Source organism: Pseudophryne corroboree, chromosome 6, assembly GCF_028390025.1.
Source record: "Pseudophryne corroboree isolate aPseCor3 chromosome 6, aPseCor3.hap2, whole genome shotgun sequence".
Lineage (NCBI taxonomy): Eukaryota > Metazoa > Chordata > Amphibia > Anura > Myobatrachidae > Pseudophryne > Pseudophryne corroboree.
In genome coordinates, this window is record NC_086449.1 from 621,404,594 (window position 1) to 621,427,775 (window position 23,182).

At 46.2% G+C, this 23,182-nt stretch overlaps 1 protein-coding gene across 2 annotated transcripts in view; it reads right to left on the bottom strand.

Annotated features, from left to right (window-relative positions):
- The window catches only part of STK32A (serine/threonine kinase 32A), a 523,510-nt gene that overhangs the window by 356,433 nt on the left and 143,895 nt on the right, over positions 1–23,182 (bottom strand). The window lies entirely within an intron of this gene.

Genomic DNA, 23,182 nt, shown 5'->3' on the forward strand with positions numbered 1-23,182 from the left:
TAATCTTGATAAGGGTGATAAAAATAAGGTAAAATTCCTACCAAACAAAAAAAGGGTTGCTTTCCTTGAAACCGCTGTAATTGGTGAAGACTTCTGGGGAAAAAAACCTTATGTTACAAACAGGAAAATAAGAATTTACTCACCGTTAATTCTATTTCTCATAGTCCGTAGTGGATGCTGGGGACTCCGTAAGGACCATGGGGATTAGCGGCTCCGCAGGAGACTGGGCACAACTATAAAGAAAGCTTTTAGACTACTGGTGTGCACTGGCTCCTCCCACTAAGACTCTCCTCCAGACTTCAGTTAGGATACGGTGCCCGGAAGAGCTGACACAATTAGGAAGGATTTTGAATCCCGGGTAAGACTCATACCAGCCACACCAATCACACCGTATAACTCGTGATACAATACCCAGTTAACAGTATGATAACAACTGAGCCTCTCAACAGATAGCTCAACAATAACCCTTTAGTTAAGCAGCAACTATATACAAGTATTGCAGACAATCCGCACTTGGGATGGGCGCCCAGCATCCACTACGGACTATGAGAAATAGAATTACCGGTGAGTAAATTCTTATTTTCTCTAACGTCCTAAGTGGATGCTGGGGACTCCGTAAGGACCATGGGGATTATACCAAAGCTCCCAAACGGGCGGGAGAGTGCGGATGACTCTGCAGCACCGAATGAGAGAACTCAAGGTCCTCCTCAGCCAGGGTATCAAATTTGTAGAATTTTGCAAACGTGTTTGCCCCTGACCAAGTTGCAGCTCGGCAAAGTTGAAGAGCCGAGACCCCTCGGGCAGCCGCCCAAGAAGAGCCCACCTTCCTCGTGGAATGGGCTTTCACTGATTTAGGATGCGGCAGTCCAGCCGCAGAATGTGCAAGCTGAATCGTACTACAGATCCAGCGAGCAATAGTCTGCTTAGAAGCAGGTGCACCCAACTTGTTGGGCGCATACAGGATAAAGAGCGAGTCAGTCTTCCTGACTCCAGCTGTCCTGGAAACATAAATTTTTAGGGCCCTGACTACATCCAACAACTTGGAAGCCTCAAAGTCATTTGTAGCCGCAGGCACCACGATAGGTTGGTTCAGATGAAAAGCTGATACCACTTTGGGGAGAAACTGGGGACGAGTCCTCAATTCTGCCCTATCCATATGGAAAATCAGATAAGGGCTTTTAAATGACAAAGCCGCCAATTCTGAAACACACCTGGCTGAAGCCAAGGCCAACAACATGACCACTTTCAACGTGAGATATTTCAAATCCACGGTTTTCAGTGGCTCAAACCAATGTGACTTTAGGAAATCCAACACCACGTTGAGATCCCAAGGTGCCACTGGAGGCACAAAAGGGGGCTGAATATGCAGCACTCCCTTAACAAAAGTCTGAACTTCAGGTAGTGAAGCCAATTCTCTCTGGAAGACATTCGAGAGCCGAAATCTGAACCTTAATGGAACCCAATTTAAGGCCCATAGTCACCCCTGACTGTAGGAAGTGCAGGAACCGGCCCAGCTGAAACTCTTCCGTTGGAGCCTTCCTGGCCTCACACCACGCAACATATTTTCGCCATATGCGGTGATAATGGTTTGCGGTTACTTCTTTCCTAGCTTTTATCAGCGTAGGAATGACTTCCTCCGGAATGCCCTTTTCCTTCAGGATCCGGTGTTCAACCGCCATGCCGTCAAACCCAGCCGCGGTAAGTCTAGGAACAGACAGGGCCCCTGCTGCAGCAGGTCTTGTCTGAGCGGTAGAGGCCATGGGTCCTCTGACATCATTTCTTGAAGTTCCGGATACCACGCTCTTCTTGGCCAATCCGGAACAATGAGTATAGTTCTTACTCCTCTTCTCCTTATTATCCTCAGTACCTTTGGTATGAGAGGAAGAGGAGGGAACACATAAACCGATCGGTACTTCCACGGTGTTACCAGAGCGTCCACAGCTATCGCCTGCGGGTCTCTCGACCTGGCGCAATATTTTTCTAGCTTTTTGTTTAGGCGGGACGCCATCATGTCCACCTGTGGTTTTTCCCACTGGTTTACAATCATTTGAAAGACTTCTGGATGAAGTCCCCACTCTCCCGGGTGGAGGCCGTGCCTGCTGAGGAAGTCTGATTCCCAGTTGTCCACTCCCGGAATGAACACTGCTGACAGTGCTAACACGTGATTTTCCGCCCATCGGAGAATCCTTGTGGCTTCTGCCATCGCCGTCCTGCTTCTCGTGCCGCCCTGTCGATTTACATGGGCGACCGCCGTGATGTTGTCTGACTGGATCAGTACCGGCTGGTTTTGAAGCAGGGGTTTTGCCTGACTCAGGGCATTGTAAATGGCCCTTAGTTCCAGAATATTTATGTGCAGGGAAGTCTCCTGACTTGACCATAGTCCTTGGAAGTTTCTTCCCTGTGTGACTGCTCCCCAGCCTCGAAGGCTGGCATCCGTGGTCACCAGGACCCAGTCCTGTATGCCGAATCTGCGGCCCTCTTGAAGATGAGCACTCTGCAGCCACCACAGCAGAGACACCCTTGTCCTCGGAGACAGGGTTATCAGACGATGCATCTGAAGATGCAATCCAGACCACTTGTCCAACAGGTCCCACTGAAAGGTTCTTGCATGAAACCTGCCGAATGGAATCGCTTCGTAGGAAGCTACCATTTTTCCCAGGATCCGCGTGCAATGATGCACCGACACCTGTTTTGGTTTTAGGAGGCCTCTGACTAGAGATGACAGCTCCTTGGCCTTCTCCTCCGGGAGAAACACTTTTCTCTGTTCTGTGTCCAGAACCATCCCTAGGAACAGCAGGCGTGTCGTAGGGACCAGCTGAGACTTTGGAATATTTAGAATCCAGCCGTGCTGTTGTAGCACTTCCCGAGATAGTGCTACCCCTACCAACAACTGCTCTCTGGACCTCGCCTTTATCAGGAGATCGTCCAAGTACGGGATAATTAAAACTCCCTTCCTTTGAAGGAGTATCATCATTTCCGCCATTACCTTGGTAAAGACCCTCGGAGCCGTGGAGAGACCGAACGGCAACGTCTGGAATTGGTAATGACAATCTTGTACCACAAACCTGAGGTACTCCTGGTGAGGATGGTATATGGGGACATGTAGGTAAGCATCCTTGATGTCCAGCGAAACCATGTAGTCTCCCTCGTCCAGGCTTGCAATAACCGCCCTGAGCGATTCCATCTTGAACTTGAATTTTTTTATATATGTGTTCAAGGATTTCAAATTTAAAATGGGTCTCACCGAACCGTCCGGTTTCGGTACCACAAACATTGTGGAATAGTAACCCCTTCCTTGTTGAAGTAGGGGCACCTTTACTATCACTTGTTGTGAATACAGCTTTTGAATTGCCTGTAACACTGCCTCCCTGCCTGAGGGAGTGGTTGGCAAGGCAGATTTGAGGAAACGGCGGGGGGAGACGTCTCGAATTACAGTTTGTACCCCTGAGATACTACTTGAAGGATCCAGGGATCCACCCGTGAGCGAGCCCACTGATTGCTGAAATTTTTGAGACGGGCCCCCACCGTACCTGGCTCCGCCTGTGGAGCCCCAGCGTCATGCTGTGGACTTAGAGGAAGCGGGGGAGGACTTTTGCTCCTGGGAACTGGCTGTATGCTGCAGCTTTTTCCCTCTTCCTCTGGGCAGAAAGGACGCGCCTTTAACCCGCTTGCCCCTATTGGGCCGAAAGGACTGTACCTGATAATACGGTGCTTTCTTTGGTTGTGAGGGAACATGGGGTAAAAATGTAGACTTCCCAGCTGTTGCTGTGGAAACGAGGTCCGAGAGACCATCCCCGAACAATTCCTCACCCTTATAAGGCAGAACTTCCATGTGTCGTTTGGAATCTGCATCACCTGTCCACTGCCGAGTCCATAACCCTCTCCTGGCAGAAATGGACATTGCACTAATTTTGGATGCCAGCCGGCAAATATCCCTCTGTGCATCCCTCATGTATAAAAGTGCGTCTTTTATATGCTCTACGTTTAGCAAAATAGTGTCCCTGTCTAGGGTATCTATATTTTCTGACAGGGAATCTGACCACGCAGCAGCAGCACTGCACATCCAGGCTGAAGCTATAGCTGGTCTCAGTATAACACCTGTGTGTGTATATATAGATTTCAGGATAGCCTCCTGCTTTCTATCAGCAGATTCCTTCAGGGCGGCCGTATCCGGAGACGGTAGTGCCACCTTCTTTGACAAGCGTGTGAGCGCTTTATCCACCCTAGGGGATGTTTCCCAGCGTGACCTATCCTCGGGCGGGAAAGGGTACGCCATTAGTAACCTCTTAGAAATTACCATCTTTTTATCAGGGGAAGCACACGCTTTTTCACACACTTCATTTAACTCTTCAGATGGAGGAAAAGCTACTGGTAGTTTTTTCTCTCCAAACATTATACCCTTTTTTGTGCTACCGGGGGTAACATCAGAAATGTGCAACACATTTTTCATTGCCTCAATCATGTAACGTGTGGCCCTACTGGAAGTTACATTAGTCTCTTCGTCGTCGACACTGGAGTCAGTATCCATGTCGACATCTGTGTCAACCATCTGAGGTAGCGGGCGTTTTAGAGCCCCTGATGGTTTTTGAGATGCCTGGGCAGGCACAGGCTGAGAAGCCGGCTGTCCCACATTTGGTATGTCGTCAAACCTTTTATGTAAGGAGTCGACACTATCACGTAATTCCTTCCACAGCACCATCCACTCAGGTGTCGACCCCGCAGGAGGTGACATCACATTTACAGGCATCTGCTCCGCCTCCACATAAGCCTCCTCATCAAACATGTCGACACAGCCGTACCGACACACCGCAAACACACAGGGAATGCTCTGACAGAGGACAGGACCCCACAAAGCCCTTTGGGGAGACAGAGAGTATGCCAGCACACACCAGAGCGCTATATAACACTGGGATCCCACTATCAATGGGTGTTTTCCCTATAGCTGCTTTTTTATATATATATATATATATATATATATATATATATCTATATATATATATATCTATACTGCGCCTAAATTTAGTGCCCCCCCCCCTCTCTTTTTTACCCTTCTGTAGTATTCAGACTGCAGGGGAGAGACAGGGAGCTTCCTTCCAGCGGAACTGTGAGGGAAAAATGGCGCCAGTGTGCTTAGGGAGAAGCCCCGCCCCCTTTTCGGCTGACTTTCTCCCGCTTTTTCTGTAATACTGGCAGGGGTAATTTTACATCTATATAGCCTCTAGGGCTATATATGATGTATATTTTGCCAGCCAAGGTGTTATTTATTGCCCTCAGGGCGCCCCCCCCCCAGCGCCCTGCACCCATCAGTGACCGAAGTGTGAGGTGTACATGAGGAGCAATGGCGCACAGCTGCAGTGCTGTGCGCTACCTTGGTGAAGACCGAAGTCTTCTGCCGCCGAGTTTCCGGACCTTCTTCGTGCTTCTGGCTCTGTAAGGGGGACGGCGGCGCGGCTCCGGGAACGAACACCAAGGTCGGGTCCTGCGGTCGATCCCTCTGGAGCTAATGGTGTCCAGTAGCCTAAGAAGCCCAAACTACCACCTGTTAGGTAGGTTCGCTTCTTCTCCCCTTAGTCCCTCGCTGCAGTGAGTCTGTTGCCAGCAGATCTCACTGAAAATAAAAAACCTAAATATACTTTCTTTCTAGGTGCTCAGGAGAGCCCCTAGTGTGCATCCAGCTCAGCCGGGCACAAGAATCTAACTGAAGTCTGGAGGAGGGTCTTAGTGGGAGGAGCCAGTGCACACCAGTAGTCTAAAAGCTTTCTTTATAGTTGTGCCCAGTCTCCTGCGGAGCCGCTAATCCCCATGGTCCTTACAGAGTCCCCAGCATCCACTTAGGACGTTAGAGAAAACAGGTTTATCTATACCCTACAAGAAACAGTCACTTGTAATACCTGTTTTGTGGTTCACAGAATCACTTGCTGTTGCAACTTATCTTATATGGGGAAAACCACAAGGCGTATAAAGATTTGCATTCAAGAACACCTAAGAAATATTAGGAATAAAATCTGGACATAGTCTCCCTAGACATTTTATAGAATATCACAGAACAAATATGAATGAACTCTTGTTCATTATACCAGGGCCGTAACTAGGTGTGTGCTAGCGGTGCCTGGAACACAGCGCAGGGCCGATACTATCATAAAAGGCAGCTTCAACACCACTACCGCCGGCTGCAGCACTGCCCGAGGTGAGGTGCGCCCAGCTCATTCCTGCACCTCATGTAGTTAACTACATTACACCGGGCAGCGCTGCAGCTGCCCGTCCACAGGCTCCGCCCCCTCATGGTCCCCCTCTCCTGCCACAGCTCCGTTTGTCCCAGTGAGTGGGCAGCCGAAGCCACACCCACTCACTTCATTATGCCCTGCATCTAGCGTCTGCAGGCTCTGTCCCCTTCCTGGTCCCCCTCTCTAACCACTGCTCCGCTTGTCACAGTGAGTGGGCAGCCGAAGCCCCACCCACTCACTTCCTTATGCCCCGCATCTAGCGTCTGCAGGCTCTGTCCCCTTCCTGGTCCCCCTCTCTGACTGCTGCTCCGCTTGTCACAGTAAGTGGGCAGACGAAGCCCCGCCCACTCACTCACTAATGTCCAGCCTCCATGCTTGCATTATGGTGTGTCTGCAGGCTCCCCTGTCTCTCTGGTCCCCCTCTCCGGCCGTACCTCCGCTGAGTGGGCGGCCCAAGCCCCACCCACTTACTCCCTCATGCCCCTCATCCATACCTGAAGCTGCAGCATTAAGAGGGTGCACTACCCGCGCGCCTCCAGTACTGTGTGGTTCGAGGAACAGATGCTGGCAGCTGAGTGTCAGTGCAGATGGGATGTAAGTGTGTGAGTAGTGTAATAGTTGCTTTGCACACACACAGACACACACTCACTCGCTCTCTTCCTGGTGTAATGTGTGGAACAGGTAACACTGTACTGTGTAATGTGACTAACTCGTGCTACTGTGTGGTGTAATGTGAGTAACGTGCGCAACTGTGTGGTGTAATATGACTAACATGCGCTACTGTGCTGTGTAATGTGAGTAACGTGCTCTACTGTGCTGTGTAAAGTGAGTAACGTGCCCTACTGTGCAGTGTAATGTGACTAACATGCACTACTGTGCTGTGTAATGTAACGTGCCCTACTTTGCAGTGTAGTGTGACTAACGTGCTCTACTGTGCAATGTAATGCGAGTAACGTGCGCAACTGTGTGGTGTACTGTAACTAACGTGCCCTACTGTTCTGTGTAATGTGAGTAACATGCCCTACTGTGCTGTGTAATGTGACTAACGTGCGCTACTGTGCGGTGTAATGTGACTAACGTGCGCTACTTTGATAGGCAGAAACCCCCATGGACAGATGATTTTTTTTTTACAACTGCCGTGGCCCATTATCGGAACCCTGTTTCTGCAGATAGCCAGGTGGGTCTGCAGACGGCAGGGCCGTGACTAGGCAGCACCCCCACACCCCACGCATGGCCATTTTTGCCATGCAGTCACTCACTACCACTTGCAGTCCTGCTGCCGCCACCGCTTGTGTCCCGCCTCCAAATGGAGTGGGAGGACTGTTGTAGGCACCATCTGGCAGCACACCTTCCCCCTGTACCGCTGCCGCCGTCTCTAAGTCCCGCTGTGTCTGCAAGGGACTGGGCGGTGGGCCGCAGCCGCCATGCCCCCACTCCGTGGCTGAGTCCCGCTGGTGTTGGCAGCTGTCTCCCACTGGTAAGGGCTGCGGAGCGTGGCCGCTCGCCCCCACTCCGTCCCTGAGCCCTGCTTGCGTCGGCTGTCTTCTGCTGAGGACTCCGTAGCCTGGCTGCAGCTGCCGGACCCGAGGAGCGTTGTGTGGATGCTGGATCGTGGCCTCCCCCCTGGCGAGTAGACACACACACACACACAATCACCTCTGCCTGCTTAATGTGTAAAAAGGATGACTCTGTTACTGTAATGTGTAAAAAAGGGGACTACGTTATTGTAATGTGTAAAAAGGCGATGCGGTCTGCGTAATGTGTAAAAAGGAGGAAGTTGTCTTCCATAATGTGTAAAAAGGGGACGCTGTCTGCCGTAATGTGTAAAAAGGGGACGCTGTCTGCCGTAATGTGTAAAAAGGGGACGCTGTCTGCCGTAATGTGTAAAAAGGGGGACACTGTCTGCCGTAATGTGTAAAAGGGGCTCTACCTGGTGTAGTGGCGAAACTGTGCGGCGTAATTTGAATAATGGAGACTACTGTGCACCATAATATGAATTGGTATTATTTTGTGGCCACACCCCTTCCCTACGAAGCCATGCCCCTAATTTTTTTGCACATGCCTACGCCGCGCACTGCCTATATTTTACATAAGGGGTGGGGGCGCCAATGCTGTTTCTTGCACACAGCGCTAAAATGCCTAGTTACGGCACTGCATTATACTCAAACATATAAAAGAGAACCCGAGGGGAGGTAGTAAGGAACTACACCTCTACAGGAGAGAATTCTATTGGATCTACACACTAAATACGCTTTCTCCAAATGGTTTTATTGGGGCATTGATGTTGTGTCTTTTTTATATTAGTGGTGTCTTTTTGTTGAAAGAGATTGTAAAGCATCATACTTATTTCATAATCCTGTTTGTAAAAGGAAAAATATGTATAATGTGAATGTTATAATATACACCATGCAATTGTGAAAAGTAAAGCTAGTAGTGGCCAATAGGAACCTACTGTCAGGGCTGGCTCCAGGCATATTCGAATAGAGCGGCCACGCGGGCACCACCCTTAATGAGCGCCGCGCGCTGGCGTCGCCATATTCGTGCCTGGAGCCAGCCTGCAGCGCTACCCGGCCTAAACTGTTGTGTGCGCGCTATGCGGCGCTGGCGTCTGACATCAGATGCCGGCGCCACGCAGCGCTCACACAACCGTTTTGGAAGAGTCCGCCAGTGCCCTCAGCAGAACTCCCCCTCCCAGCACCGCAGGTATTGTAGGGGCATTTATGGATTGAGCACTGTGTGGGGGCATTTATGGATTGGGCAGGGCACTGTGGGGTCATATTTGGCACTGTGGGGTCATATCTGCACTGTGGGGGCATTTATGTATCTGGCACTGTGGGGGCATTTATGTATCTGGAACTGTGGGGGCATATCTGCACTGTGGGGTCATTTATGTATCTGGCACTGTGGGGGCATTTATGTATCTGGCACTGTGGGGGCATTTATGTATCTGGCACTGTGGGGACATATCTGGCACTGCTGGGGGGCATGTCACGTGTTGCTGGTTTTGCTGGGGGGCATGTCACCTGTAGATGGCACTGCTGGGGGGCATGTCACCTGTAGATGGCACTGCTGGGGGGCATGTCACCTGTAGCTGGCACTGCTGGGGGGCATATCATGTAGTGTTCCCACTAGGCGTCTGTGGCTAGGCAATGTGGCTAACGTGCTCTGCCTGGCGCAAAGTGTCTAACGTGCTCTGCCTGGCGCAAAGTGTCTAACGTGCTCTGCCTGGCGCAAAGTGTCTAACGTGCTCTGCCTGGCGCAAAGTGTCTAACGTGCTCTGCCTGGCGCAAAGTGTCTAACGTGCTCTGCCTGGCGCAAAGTGTCTAACGTGCTCTGCCTGGCGCAAAGTGTCTAACGTGCTCTGCCTGGCGCAAAGTGTCTAACGTGCTCTGCCTGGCGCAAAGTGTCTAACGTGCTCTGCCTGGCGCAAAGTGTCTAACGTGCTCTGCCTGGCGCAAAGTGTCTAACGTGCTCTGCCTGGCGCAAAGTGTGTAGGAGGTTCTACCTGGTGCAATGTGTATTAGCTGCACTACTGTGTGGTGTAAAGCGAATTGCCACTATTATGTGGCCAAGCACCTTCCCCACGAAGCAACGCCCCTAAATTTCTGCTGCGCGCCTGCGGCGCGCACTGTCCATGATTTTACATGTAAGTAGGGGAGCACCAAGCATTACAGTATGTACATCATTTTGCCCTCCTAACTTAAAAACGTGCCCTCCCTGTGATCAGCACCCTGCTCTAAAAAGTGAACAATATCATGTGTAGCTGGCATTGCTGGGGGGCATGTCATGTGTAGCTGGCACTGCCGGGGGGCATGTCATGTGTAGCTGGCACTGCTGCGGGGCATGTCATGTGTAGCTGGTACTGCTGCGAGACATGTCATGTGTAGCTGGCACTGCACATTATGTGTATCTGGCACTATACTGGAGACATTATGTGTATCTGACACTATACTGGAGACATTGTGTGTAAGGAACACTACTGTGGCTGTTATGTGTAAGGCTGCTAATTGTGTGCGTAGAGGAGGTGTGAAAATATATTTATAGTTTGATAATATGAAGTTATGAGGCCACACCCACTTTCCCAGAGGTCACGCCCACTTTTCCTGGAGCGCCCGCATAATGGGGGGGGGGGGGGGCGCTTTTGCATGTTTTCGCTCAGGGTGCTAGTAGGCCTGGAGCCGGCCCTGCCTACTGTAGATTGACCAAATTCCAATTTGTCACTTTCGTTCCATGTAGTAAAGCATACATCATGGGAATGTGAAACATAAGAGCTAGCTGGTGACCTGTTATGCATTTTATTCCTATGGGTTATCAACTGATCTACACTATTAATTTCAGTTATAAAATAAAGTACACATACACACCATTCATTTACACATTATAATATAATAGAACAATATCATTAGTTAAACAAACTCACAAATTTTAATAACTTACATTCACTTTAAAGTATTATAAAACACCAATTTTATTTTGATCACTGATAATGTGAAATTATCTCCATGTATTCAAACAGAGAAAACAGATACAGAATTGGTTTAAATTAGAATATAATACATCACAGGTTTCGTAGAATGGAGCATATACAGTATGTATGGTATGTGTTCCTTAATCACAGGAGGCCAGCCACTATATATGGGAGGAAATACCCACCACCAGATGTTGGGGAATCCACCATTACAGCTGCGGTAGGAAGCTCCACTTTACAGTTTACACACTAGGGCACATTTGGAAGGCAGAGTGTGCGTTCCAATAGCACGTTGCATCATGGTCCCAGAAGCAAATAAGTATAATCATATCTTCTAAATTGGGATCCAGCGGTGAGGTCTTCTCCAGACGGTCCCCTCTGCAATGCGTGGAGTTAGCTGGCAGTCCCTCTACATATGTGCTGCCGGCTGATCTCCCGGAAGGCTGCAGTGGCTGTTGGGAGGTCAAGGAGCAGAGCCAGCACAGGTGCCGGGTAGAGAGTAGGGAAGCATTGAGCTTCTCTCCTGTCTCTGCACAGATACAGTTTTCTTGAGATGGCAAACCTTAACTCCATGGAGAACCGGAAAGCTGGTCTTTCCGTTCCTTCATTAATCACACTCACCATACAAAAGTATGGTGATGCGATACAGCCACGGAGTTGGGGTGCTGCTGGAGAAGTCAGCAACTTCTCCACAGTCACCAGCTCTGTGAATAGCACTAGGCAGAGAAACGCCCTGTTTAACGCAAAACAGGGCATTTCTCTCCTGTATGAATAGACCCCTTAATAAGTAGTCTAGCAGTAAGTAACACTTAGCAGATAATTACAGTTTCCCAGAAAATTTATGCTTTCTTGTGTGCACCCCGTGAGCAGGTGAAAAGGCAGGGGAATCTTTATGGTAAGGTAAAAATGGTGTGATACAGTGCAGAACCTCTGGTGCACCCGCCCAAATTAACAAAGACAATATTTAGAGGTTTTTAAATAGTAAAATATGGCCAATAATGTCATATGTGTTCTCAGATGAATTTCTCTTAAACTCAATAATGGATTAAATGATGGAGGTACGCAGTGCTATTTTTGTAGGGAAATAGGTTCAGGAACTGTGGGTGGGGCAGAAGTGGATGGTGATGTGGGTGGAGCTACCAAAGGGGCGGGGGAACAATTGGTGCATAACTTTTTTTTAACACATAATGCCCCCAGCAGTGCTGTTTATACACATAATGCCCCCAGCAGTGCCATATATACACATAATGCCCCCAGCAGGGCCAAATAATGCCCCCCAGCAGGGCCATATAATGCCCCCCAGCAGGGCCATATATACACATAATGCCAGCAGCAGTGCAATATATACACATAATGCCCCCAGTAGTGCCAGTTACACACTGCCCCCCCAGTAGTACCAGTTACACACTGCCCCCCAATAGTGCCAGTTACACACTACCCCCCAATAGTGCCAGTTACACACTGCCCCCCAGTAGTGCCAGTTACACACTGCCCCCCAGTAGTGCCAGTTACACACTGCCCTCCCCAGTAATGCCTAATACCAGTCACATATTGCAACAAGTAGTGCCAGGTACATATTGCCTGAGTAATATTGCTCACTCCTCTGTCCACTGCCGCCTCTGCATCCATTGCCCCTGTCTGAGCCTGAGGGGAGGAGAGCGCAACCAACGTCTCTCCTTCCCCTCACTGTGTCCCGTCTCAGGTGCAGCAGCCATTTGAAATATGGCGCTGGCTTGTGAGCCAATCAAAGCTCACGGGCCAGCAGACAATCAGGAGCCACCGCTGCCAGTCCGCGAGCTCTGATTGGCCACTGGAGACTGGACACAGCGAGGGGAAGGAGAGATGCGCGCTGCGCACTCCTACCCTCAGGCTCAGACCGGGGAAGCTCTGTGCAGAGGCAGCAGTGACAGCAGGGCAGACAGGGCCGGGCCGCAGACGTTCCGGAATGCTGTTACAGCCCAAAAATAGCCCTGGAGGTATGTATGTAGAGGTGTGTACAGACATTAGATTGAGTTCTGGGAGCTAAAAACACTTTTTCCAGCTTTAAAACACTGGAAACTCCAACTAAACACATTTTTCTGTACTCAAAAATACTATAAAGAGTTTAATTTGCTGAGGAGCACTTGCCGGCTATACAAGATTAAGAAATGCAGAAATCACCCATTTGACTCATCAAGAACACCCAGGACTTTCCTTATGGCCACTAACAGCCTTCTATATGGTACTACTATCTCAGGTGCCACATTTTTCAGGTCCACAATGATTTCCCCTCTTTTTCATCAAAGTATCACAGGTAACTTTTTGCAGAAAAGTTTCACAACAGTCCCACGATTCACCAATTCTAATTACATCTCGTATTTTGCCGCTGTCTGCACTGTCACAATGTACAGTTTGCGAGTTCTATGGTGAGAGGTCAATTTTCAGAAACTCATCTATTGAACTGACGTCTCAAGGTTTTGAAATAACGGATTACGGTATTTGGTACAGGACAGTTGCTTTCTGAAGGTCCTATTGTATGAATATACTAATTCACGTGCAATTTTTATTTATTGCATTTTTAAATATTGGCAAACAATGGGCTTAATTCTGATTTGCACATACTTACAAATCTGATAGTGAATGAATTAAGCATGCGCAGAACGAGTCCTACCCCACTTAGATGAAGTATGATTGACATGCTGCAGCGTTTGGGGGTGGCAACCAAGACCGTTTATCAAAACGTGACACCCCCATTTTGTAGGCATGCTCTGCAGAATTCCTGGACCCAGCATAGGCGTTCCTACGGTCAGTCTAAGTAAGCTTCAGCTTACGAAGCTGGCTGAGGGGTGCGACCATCGGCGATGGTGATCTGATGCCGTGTGGTTGGAAGCAGCAATTGGATCAAAGATCCTCTAGGAGGCATCTATTTCCTACAGAAGCCACCTGCTGCATTAGCATATTAGTTGTACGGTATTGAACAGCCGCTTTCTTGTTGCTGTGCAATACTGTACCGATTGGAATCAGGACCAATGTTTGGAAATGTAGCAAATCCCACAACCAATACTTACACAAAATGTACAAAATCAAAATTTGGAACTGAAATAAGTGTCAGACGGTATCTATTGCCACTGGTTTTATCTGACTTGCTATGGTGCTCTTGCACACCAAATCTACAATAGACTAGTGTCTATACCAGAGCATACTCCATCACCATTAAAATAATACATTTGAAGGCTTTTTTTATCCGTTTTAAGGAAACACACAGTAACAAAAGATTGTTTAATCAAAGTCCCTTAGAATTCCAAGGCTTTGCTCATTTACAACAGTATAACTCCACAGTGATATCTAATATTGTTGTTACATTTTATATTAGGGAAACCGTATTACCAGGATAGATAGCTAGATTGAGGCAATGTAGTTGATTTCTTAAGACATTTAGGAAAATAATTTACTGTACAAATCTTTTTGTTGCAGGAGGCGATAGCTAAACTCCAGCTGTGACGTGTAGATTATCTGTGTATTTAAGGCCACCACTGACTAATGGGCTCGGCAAGGAGTAAAGTAAAGAACATCATAGACATACTGTATCCTGCAATCTGTGACCCTGTAAACTGTAAAGGTCATATGGTTGCATACTGAAAACACAGTAACACAGGCCAATTGGACTTCTAGGAGGTATAGGTTAGAAACGTAAACTCCTCTTGAGGGAATTGCATTGTTGGCTGGTTACTGACTAGGTGTGAGCAAGCTGTGCACATAAGGTGCCAAGCTGACCTGGGCAATAAAAGTCTAGCAGCTAATAGTGAATGTGCACACGTAGCTGTGGAGGTACTAAGGCATTAAAGGAGACGGACATAAGGGAGAGAAAGTCCAGTTTTAGTTTAGTGGGGAAGGAAAGATGGAGACTGAGATGGACAAAAGCTAGTGATACTGAATGGGGAAATGCTCTACAACAGGTAACAAGCATGTTAAGGCGACAAAAACAGCATGAAACAAAAATATGGCTAATCATAAATTAAGGATCATGGAAAACAATAATAAAAATTACCAGTCTATTATTGGGTATATTCAATTCATGTCGGATCCTTTCTTTTGGAAAGAATCCGACATGTGAGTATTCAATAAATCGGGCCAAACTTGACAAGTTTGGCCCGATACGGACAATGCCAATTGCGACTTTTTTTAAAGTCGGATTGACGTAGTTGGAAACGTGTCTCAAACTATTCTGGTTTGGCCACGCTTCTGACAGTACACGTGGATTCCGACAATCCACTTGTTTTCCGACAAGTCGGGAATTCCCGACTTGTCGGAAAAAAACAAGTCATTGAATAGGTCGGAACCCCTTCCGACATAAAACTGTTGGAAACTGCCGTCTCTCTCACCATACGTACACAAATGCTCATGCCTTAGGAGATTAAATACCAAACCTTTTGTGGGAAGAAGAAAGGAAACAATGGAGGACAGCTGAGTAGTCCGAGATGGTGTGAATGAGGACAGTAAAATGAGAAATACAGCAAGCCTTGGATAGAGGGAGATGAAGAGAGACTGAGACAAGAAAAAAAGGCTAGTCTCCAAGGTGCCTATTTATCACAAGCCACATTTTTAATGGTTGGTTGATATGGGCAACTTCTCTACTTTGTCTCCCTCTGAGAAATGATAAATCTGACCCTAAGTATGAAAAATACAATGGTCAAATCCGAGGGCAGGCGCATTTCTTTTCTGCTTCAAAATTTTACCTAGTGCTATCATGGCTGCTCTCACTCAAGGCCACAACAGTCCCAGTTGGGTGTGGCTCAAATGCCAGCCATTGTATAGATGCTGCCCACTCTATCCCAGAGCTGAGTGCATTTTACTGCACTGCAGAGGCGTAGCTAGGGTTTCCGGAGCCCAGGGCAAAATGGAAAATGGCGTGACCCCCCCCCCCCCAAAAAAAAAAAACAAAACACACACACAAAAAGAAGCATGTGCTGGGCGTGGCCACTCTCCAGAAGGGGTGTGGCCACTCTCCAGAAGGGGTGTGGCCACTGAAAATAGCCCACAGTGCCAGATACATGACCCACAGTGCCAGATACATGACCCACAGTGCCAGATACATTGCCCCACTCAGTGCCAGATACATTGCCCCACTCAGTGCCAGATACATTGCCCCACTCAGTGCCAGATACATTGCCCCACAGTGCCAGTTATATGCCCCACAGTGCCAGGCCCCACTCGGTGCCAGTTACATGCCCCATTTGGTGCCAGATACATTGCCCCACACTGTGCCAGATACATTGCCCCACTCAGTGCCAGATACATTGCCCCACTCAGTGCCAGATACATTGCCCCACTCAGTGCCAGATACATTGCCCCACTCAGTGCCAGATACATTGCCCCACTCAGTGCCAGATACATTGCCCCACTCAGTGCCAGATACATTGCCCCACTCAGTGCCAGATACATTGCCCCACTCAGTGCCAGATACATTGCCCCACTCAGTGCCAGATACATTGCCCCACTCAGTGCCAGATATATTGCCCCACAGTGCCAGATACAATGCCCCACAGTGCCAGGCCCCACTCAGTGCCAGATACATGCCCCACAGTGCCAGTTACATGCCCCACAGTGCCAGATACATGCCCCGCAGTGCCAGTTATATGCCCCACAGTGCCAGTTACATTGCCCCACTCAGTGCCAGTTACATTGCCCCACTGTGCCAGTTACATTGCCCCACTGTGCCAGTTACATTGCCCCACAGTGCCAGTTACATTGCCCCACAGTGCCAGATACATTGCCCCACAGTGCCAGATACATTGCCCCACAGTGCCAGATACATTGCCCCACAGTGCCAGATACATTGCCCCACAGTGCCAGATACATTGCCCCACAGTGCCAGATACATTGCCCCACAGTGCCAGATACATTGCCCCACAGTGCCAGTTACATGCCCCACAGTGCCAGATACATGCCCCACATGCCCCACAGTGCCAGTTACATGCCCCACTGTGCCGCCGCCCCCCCCGCCCTACCCTAGATACGCCTCTGCTGCACTGTAATGGTGACTGGGCATATATGGACTGGCAGAGATTTGGGGTCCAATGTCAATTCCCAAGCCTTTGTTTGCTATATACACAGATTTACAGTATATTATTGTTGTTAGTGCTGATGCATGAGGCAGGTGAAACAAACTCTCAGATAAGCCGTGGCTCACGACAGGTTTTTTGGGGATAAGAGGATTGCCCATGGCGATACAATTACCCACGGAAAATTACCACGGGCAATTGGACACCTGCCAAAGTTTCAAAGTTCTTCAGAAATAAAGTAGAAAGAAACTAAAGATATAAACAAAAGACATATTTATAGATAGATATGAGAGAGATAGAGGTAAAGAAGAAAAATCATAAAAAGACAGATTCAAAATCTATATAATCATTTCAGAAGATTTGTCCCATATCCTTAAAGCATGCTCAGTAGAAGCCTTGGAGCACACCCCAACGGTTCCTACTGCGAGGGAGGCAGGCCAGCCCAATAAGCGGAGTATTGGCCACCAGGGTAAGAATGGGAGCAGGCCCGAGAAGAAGTGACCAGAGGGTTCAGCAAAGAGGGGGTGGGACTGGCCAAAGTAGAGGGTGTGGCCGAATGGGGACCAGGTCCATTACATTATGACCGATAGCTATATGAATACTCCTGTTCCAAGATGGCACTTGTATACTGCTCAAGTCACTGTTACCGTAGGGCAGTAAGCATCCAGTAACTGGAGTAGTATTAAGAGGCACATTGGGGCAGAGGTGTAAAGAGAACCTAGTCTCTGCCACAGCCCCTAATAATGGGCCACTGAGACATGGTTCTCACCACACTAAAAAGGCAAAGTATTACTGGAGAAATACTGTATTGCAGAGCAGTACAGATGCCCCATCTTGCAATGGCTATGACGCCATGCACATGATGGCACCCGTGTGTTACACACTGCCGCAGTTTTTCACACCATTTTTAACCACTTTAATTGTCAGCTAATTTCAATGGCGTTCAACTAATCCGTAAAAGGTATCTAGCCTGCAGAATCTGATACAATAAATGACACATTAATGAAGTTTTACATAAAAATAGCCTCAACATCCACTTACTGAATGCTATTTATCCATAGTAGGGTGAAAGCAGTGCTTTGGGGAGTACACTGTAATAAGATGTGAGGACCACAGTAACTCTACAATTTGTCATCTTGAAATAACCATGCATATGAAGAATGTACTGTTATCAGCTCATCTTCAATGGCTGGTATGGAATGATTGAATCCAATTTTTTGTTGTTTCCTTTGTAATATTAAATTTATTCGGCAGCGCTCTGCGTTCCACACTTTTTAAATAACTATAGAAACTGTTTCACATTGAAAATCTCTTTGGGAAACAATTTTGCAGCTCATTATTTTTCCCCACCTTAAAGCTCCCAGGAATATCCCCATGACTGGACTATCATTTATTTAAAGTAAGATTAAAGGGATGATGAATTTAAAAGTTAACTGAAAAAGGGAAGAGTCGGCCATATTATAATACAGTAGGGGCAATTTATTTACTCTACAGTATATACAGAGATCCGTGTTTAAAATCGAAGCAATCTGTCTAGATTGCTTAGATTTTAAGCACGGATCTGCCGTGTGTATGCCCCCCAGCGATAGCGATGCGCGGCCCGCACATCGCTATCGCCGGTGCTAGATTGAGCCGTTGTGTGAAGTGAGCGCCCCCCCCCGTCCATCCGACCCCTCGCTCAGCACATCGCGCTGTGCTGAGCGGGAGAAGAGATGTGTGCTGTACGGTCTGTGTTAAGATCAATCAGCACACATCTCTCCCGTCAGTATCCCCCTTAAGAGAGGTAGAGATTTGCTTAGAGTAGGTACTAAAAATGTAAATAACAGTTATCTCTGTCCCTTTGTGGAGGGTCTGTGTTGCACGTGGAGCCTGGAAGTACACAGCCAGTGGGGGTTTCATTGGTACAGAGAGAGTATGAATGACGTATAGTATCTCTAGACTCCTCTTCTGACCTGTTGTAGTTCTGCAACATAACCAATGTACAATATGCAGCTTAAAATCAATACTCAGACACAGACACCTATAAAAGAGAATAATAATATTTTGGTAACTATAGCTGTAATGGTCACTGTCCTAGTTGTCTGTGCTCCATTCGCCCTGTTACACTTATTATTAACGACCATGTGTTTATTTCTACTACTTTCTACTCTGAAAATCCCTTATTTCCCATCTCCTACTAATGTTATCCCTCATAAGCGTACTGGGCCTACTTCCTTTTTGTGACTAAAGTATTCTAACAGGTTTTTCTTCTGTTTCTAGCATCTGTCATTAGCTATCTCTACACAACTTTTCCATTATCCCTGATATCTTATCTTCTCCTACATATACTTGAAGTCTACGGGCAAAAATTGACTAATTGGCAATTCTAAATCCCTGGGGGTTTTGCGGCAATTTTGCACCTCAGCAATTCACTAAAAAGACAACACAGATGGCAAACCACAGACAAAGCAATCTTTAGAATAGAATGTCAAAGCACCATTGACGTTTTAAACCATGAAAAGAATAGAAAAGAATCCCCTAATTTATCAAGCAAGGGTTTTAAATACTGCTGCCAAGCCCGCCCACATAGACACACCTGTAGCAGGCAAGCTACAGATCACTATGATCTGTGTAGGACAAAAATCATTTAAATTGTTTTTTTGTTTTTTTTAATCCCCCCAAACCATAACCAGACAGACTTCTGAGCCTGTGCACCACATCTGGCCTTCGTGACTGGTGCGGATATGGAAAGATATGTTCACCGTCCACGCACTCCAAACTGGGTGTCTGATTAGGACATAAAGGGGCTTTCCAGGTATTGATGAAGTTGAAATCTTAGCTAAGTATATGCTTAATATATATATATATATATATATATATATATATATATATATATATATCTAAGCATTGCTCTCAGGCATCCTTTGGATTTTAAATACACAGTATGCTTCTATCGTGGGTTTAGGCCATGTCTCACTCTATGAGTGCTGTGGATTCTATCCTATTGTTTATATAAAATTTTTGTGGTCGCACTTTTTCTTGCACCCCTATTGTCCATATGTAAATTAAATGTTAAGAAATTCCCCAGGTGTTTATTAACTGGTATGCTTGGGTGTGGTTCCTGTCTCTTTAAAAGAGTGAGACCCCGTCATTTCTCCCAAGTCCCCTTCCCGTTTCCGGGCACACCAGATCCCACTTTGAAGCTTGAAGAAGTTAGGAGGTATGCCTTTACTCAAAAATGTTATATCATAATGGATAGAATGTATAAACGCAATACTGACATTCTCAGCCATTACATCTACCCTGTTACATGTTTGTCCCATCTAAAAAAAAAAAAACCAAACAAACCAAAACTTAACTTTCAATGCCAATAACAATGCTGCTAATTAAGAGAAATGGTAAAAGTACATACCAGAGGAGTGGCCCAATAATAATAACTCAAGTAAATTATGATAGTGAGGGAACATCAAGGTACGTAAATGGGTATCCGGTTGATAGATAGACAATGTCTAGTTAGACAGTCAATAGATAGATACCATATGTAAGACAGACATTAGGTCGACAGGGTCAAAAGGTCGACATAAGAAAGAGACAATTTAAAAAAAAAAAAGTAACATGTTTTTGGACTATTTCATACCTTCTCTATCCATGTCAGCATAGAGTTGGTTATAAACCTTGTTGCGAGCGCAGCGAGCCCGAAGCGTGGCGAGCGAAGCGTGGCGGGCCCCACGAGGGTATGGCTTTCTACAATTGGGGGTCCCAGATGACAAAACTATCCACACAAACCACAAAAATGCAAAAAACATGGTGTCTACCTTTTTTTATGTCGATCATTTTCATGTCGACCTTTTGACCCCGTCGACCTAATGTCTGTCTAACATATGGTGTATCTATTGACTGTCTAACAAGACACTGTCTATCTTTTATACCACACCCACATAAATGCATAGCAAGGAATACCTCTAATATGTTTTACTCTCTCACATTTTATCCAATTTTAAATAATCTGACTCCATTTTCTGCACTGTCCTCTAAAAGTACTGTAGGCCCTCTGTACATAGCAAGGTCGCAGAAACATCACACAGCACTTTCCTCTACTCAGCCTGTACAATCATCCAGCCTTCCCACACACCACTATCTCATGCTGCAAATGTACATGCTTTATCAGAAATCCAGCTGCAAGGTGTGACAATAGCAGCTACTGCACTGCACCTCAGCAGTTCTGCCATTCACAAATCGCCTTCCTTCTAAATGATTTCTTAAAATGATTAGCAATATTAACTACAATATCAACTTTATCACATAATGAAAAAACAAAAAAGCAATCATAAGACAGTTTAACCATTTAATTCCCCAAAGCCATAAAAGTTCATATTAACTACTATATGTCCAGTAAAGGTGGCATTACAAGTTAACTTAATTTTCTGCATTACGAGCAGGTGGGTAAGGCTGGCACATATTAATCTGTCCTTCAGTGACAGTTTTGACATGAGAAAGACTGAGCTGTCCTTTAAGTAATATATTACAATAGGAATACAGACCCATGCCAGGACATCACATTGAGTGATTAGGATGTAAATCTTGATCTTTCAATCTCTTCAATGCAACATTTAATTTTCACAGACTGCCAGTACTTCCATTTCCTTATTGGAATCAAGTGGCACAAAGCTGCCGAAACTCCCTTAGAGAGCTTTGTGCTGGAACAGAGCCGAGCTTCCTCCAGGAGCGGAAAGTGTTTGTCTGGTGCTCATAAAACAATCTCCGGACAACTTGGTTGTAGGACTATCACAGTGAGCCATGTAATTATAGGAAGAGCAGCCACTGATATGAATACCAAAGTCCCAGAGGAATTAGACACTTTATTAATCCCTGTAGAACATCAGCATTTTACATGTATTACATGTACACAGATTAGAATATAGCTTTAACCCTTTAAAGGGTGATAAATTTGGTCACATGACTACTGTGATAGTATGCACAAAACATACAGAATAATATAGAAAATTACCGGAAAGTAGGGTGTAAACGTTACATCTTCTAAGTTCTCTTTCTGTTGAACTTTGTTTCCGTCTAATGAAAAAACAAACAAAAAAAACACAAAACTATTTGGACCTGAAGGCCTTAATTGACACTTTTGGAGGATGTCCCACAATTTCATTTTTGTCTGGGCATAAGAACATTTCCACAATAAATTCTCCATTTCAATTTCACTAGTTTGCCAAATGTCATCTTATTATTGTATATCTCAGTTCTTAACGAGGCCATGTGAACTCAAATCATAATGTACATTTATATATTCCAGCTTCAAAGGCATTGGCATAATTTTGTATTTTATCATCTTTTTATTCCCATTGTCAGACGGTCTGCCAAGTTTACCAGAAAACTGATCAATCATTCTCACTGCTATTCCTACAAATACAGTGGTGCTTGAAAGTTTGTGAACCCTTCAGAATTTTCTACATTTCTTCTGTAATTTGGCCTAAAAACGACCTCAGATTTTCCTATAAGTCCTAAAAGTAGATCGAGAACCAAATCAAACTAATGAGACAAAAAAATAAATTTGACGTGTTCATTTTTTTATTGAGGAAAATGATCCAATATCACATATCTGTGAGTGGCAAAAGTATGTGACCCTTTGCTTTCAGCATCTGATTATGGCCCCCTTGTGCAAAAATAACTGCATGTAAATGTTTCTGGTAATTGTTGATTAGTCTGGAACATTGGCTTGATGGAATTTTACCCCATTCCTCCATACTAAACGGATGTTGGTGGGTTTCCTCCCACGATCTGCTCGCTTCAGCTCCTTCCACAACATTTCAATTGGATTCAGGTCAGGACTTTGAGTTGGCCATTCCAAAGCTTTAGATTTATTCTTTCAGATATTTCGGGTTTTTTTATATTTAGTACATGCTAGCATATTTTATTTGTTTATGTTTTCAGTATATCGATTAAGCCATGGAGATATAAGCCATATACATGTGTTTTTAATTGGGGAGTCTTATTTGGTGGCATTTCTCACAGCAAGCTGCCTCAAGATTAGTTGAGATGGCAACAGCCATGAAAGAGATGGTACATTATAATGTACTAGCGATTGCCTGCGGCTTCACCCATGTGGCTGTCCGTTATTGCTCAGCGGAACTAATTTTACAAAAAGACAGTAGTGCCATCTAATACTGGGATCACAAAATTTCTTTGTAAACAATATTTGCAGTTTTTCCTTAATGTAATACCACAAAGTGATGCTTGGGGTTACTAACTGGTGAGCAATCCATGCAAAGCTGCCCATGGGAGAAGCAGCTGGTCCGGAGATCTACGCCTGAAACTGAGTGTTTGCCCCTGCGATATGCTGATTGTCATAGCGACACAGACGCTTACAGGAAACTGCAAGCGCTTAAATTGAAAAGGAAAATTGTTGGGGATAAGCACCTGCGCCACACCCCATTAGAATCTCTAACTCCAGTATGTTCCTC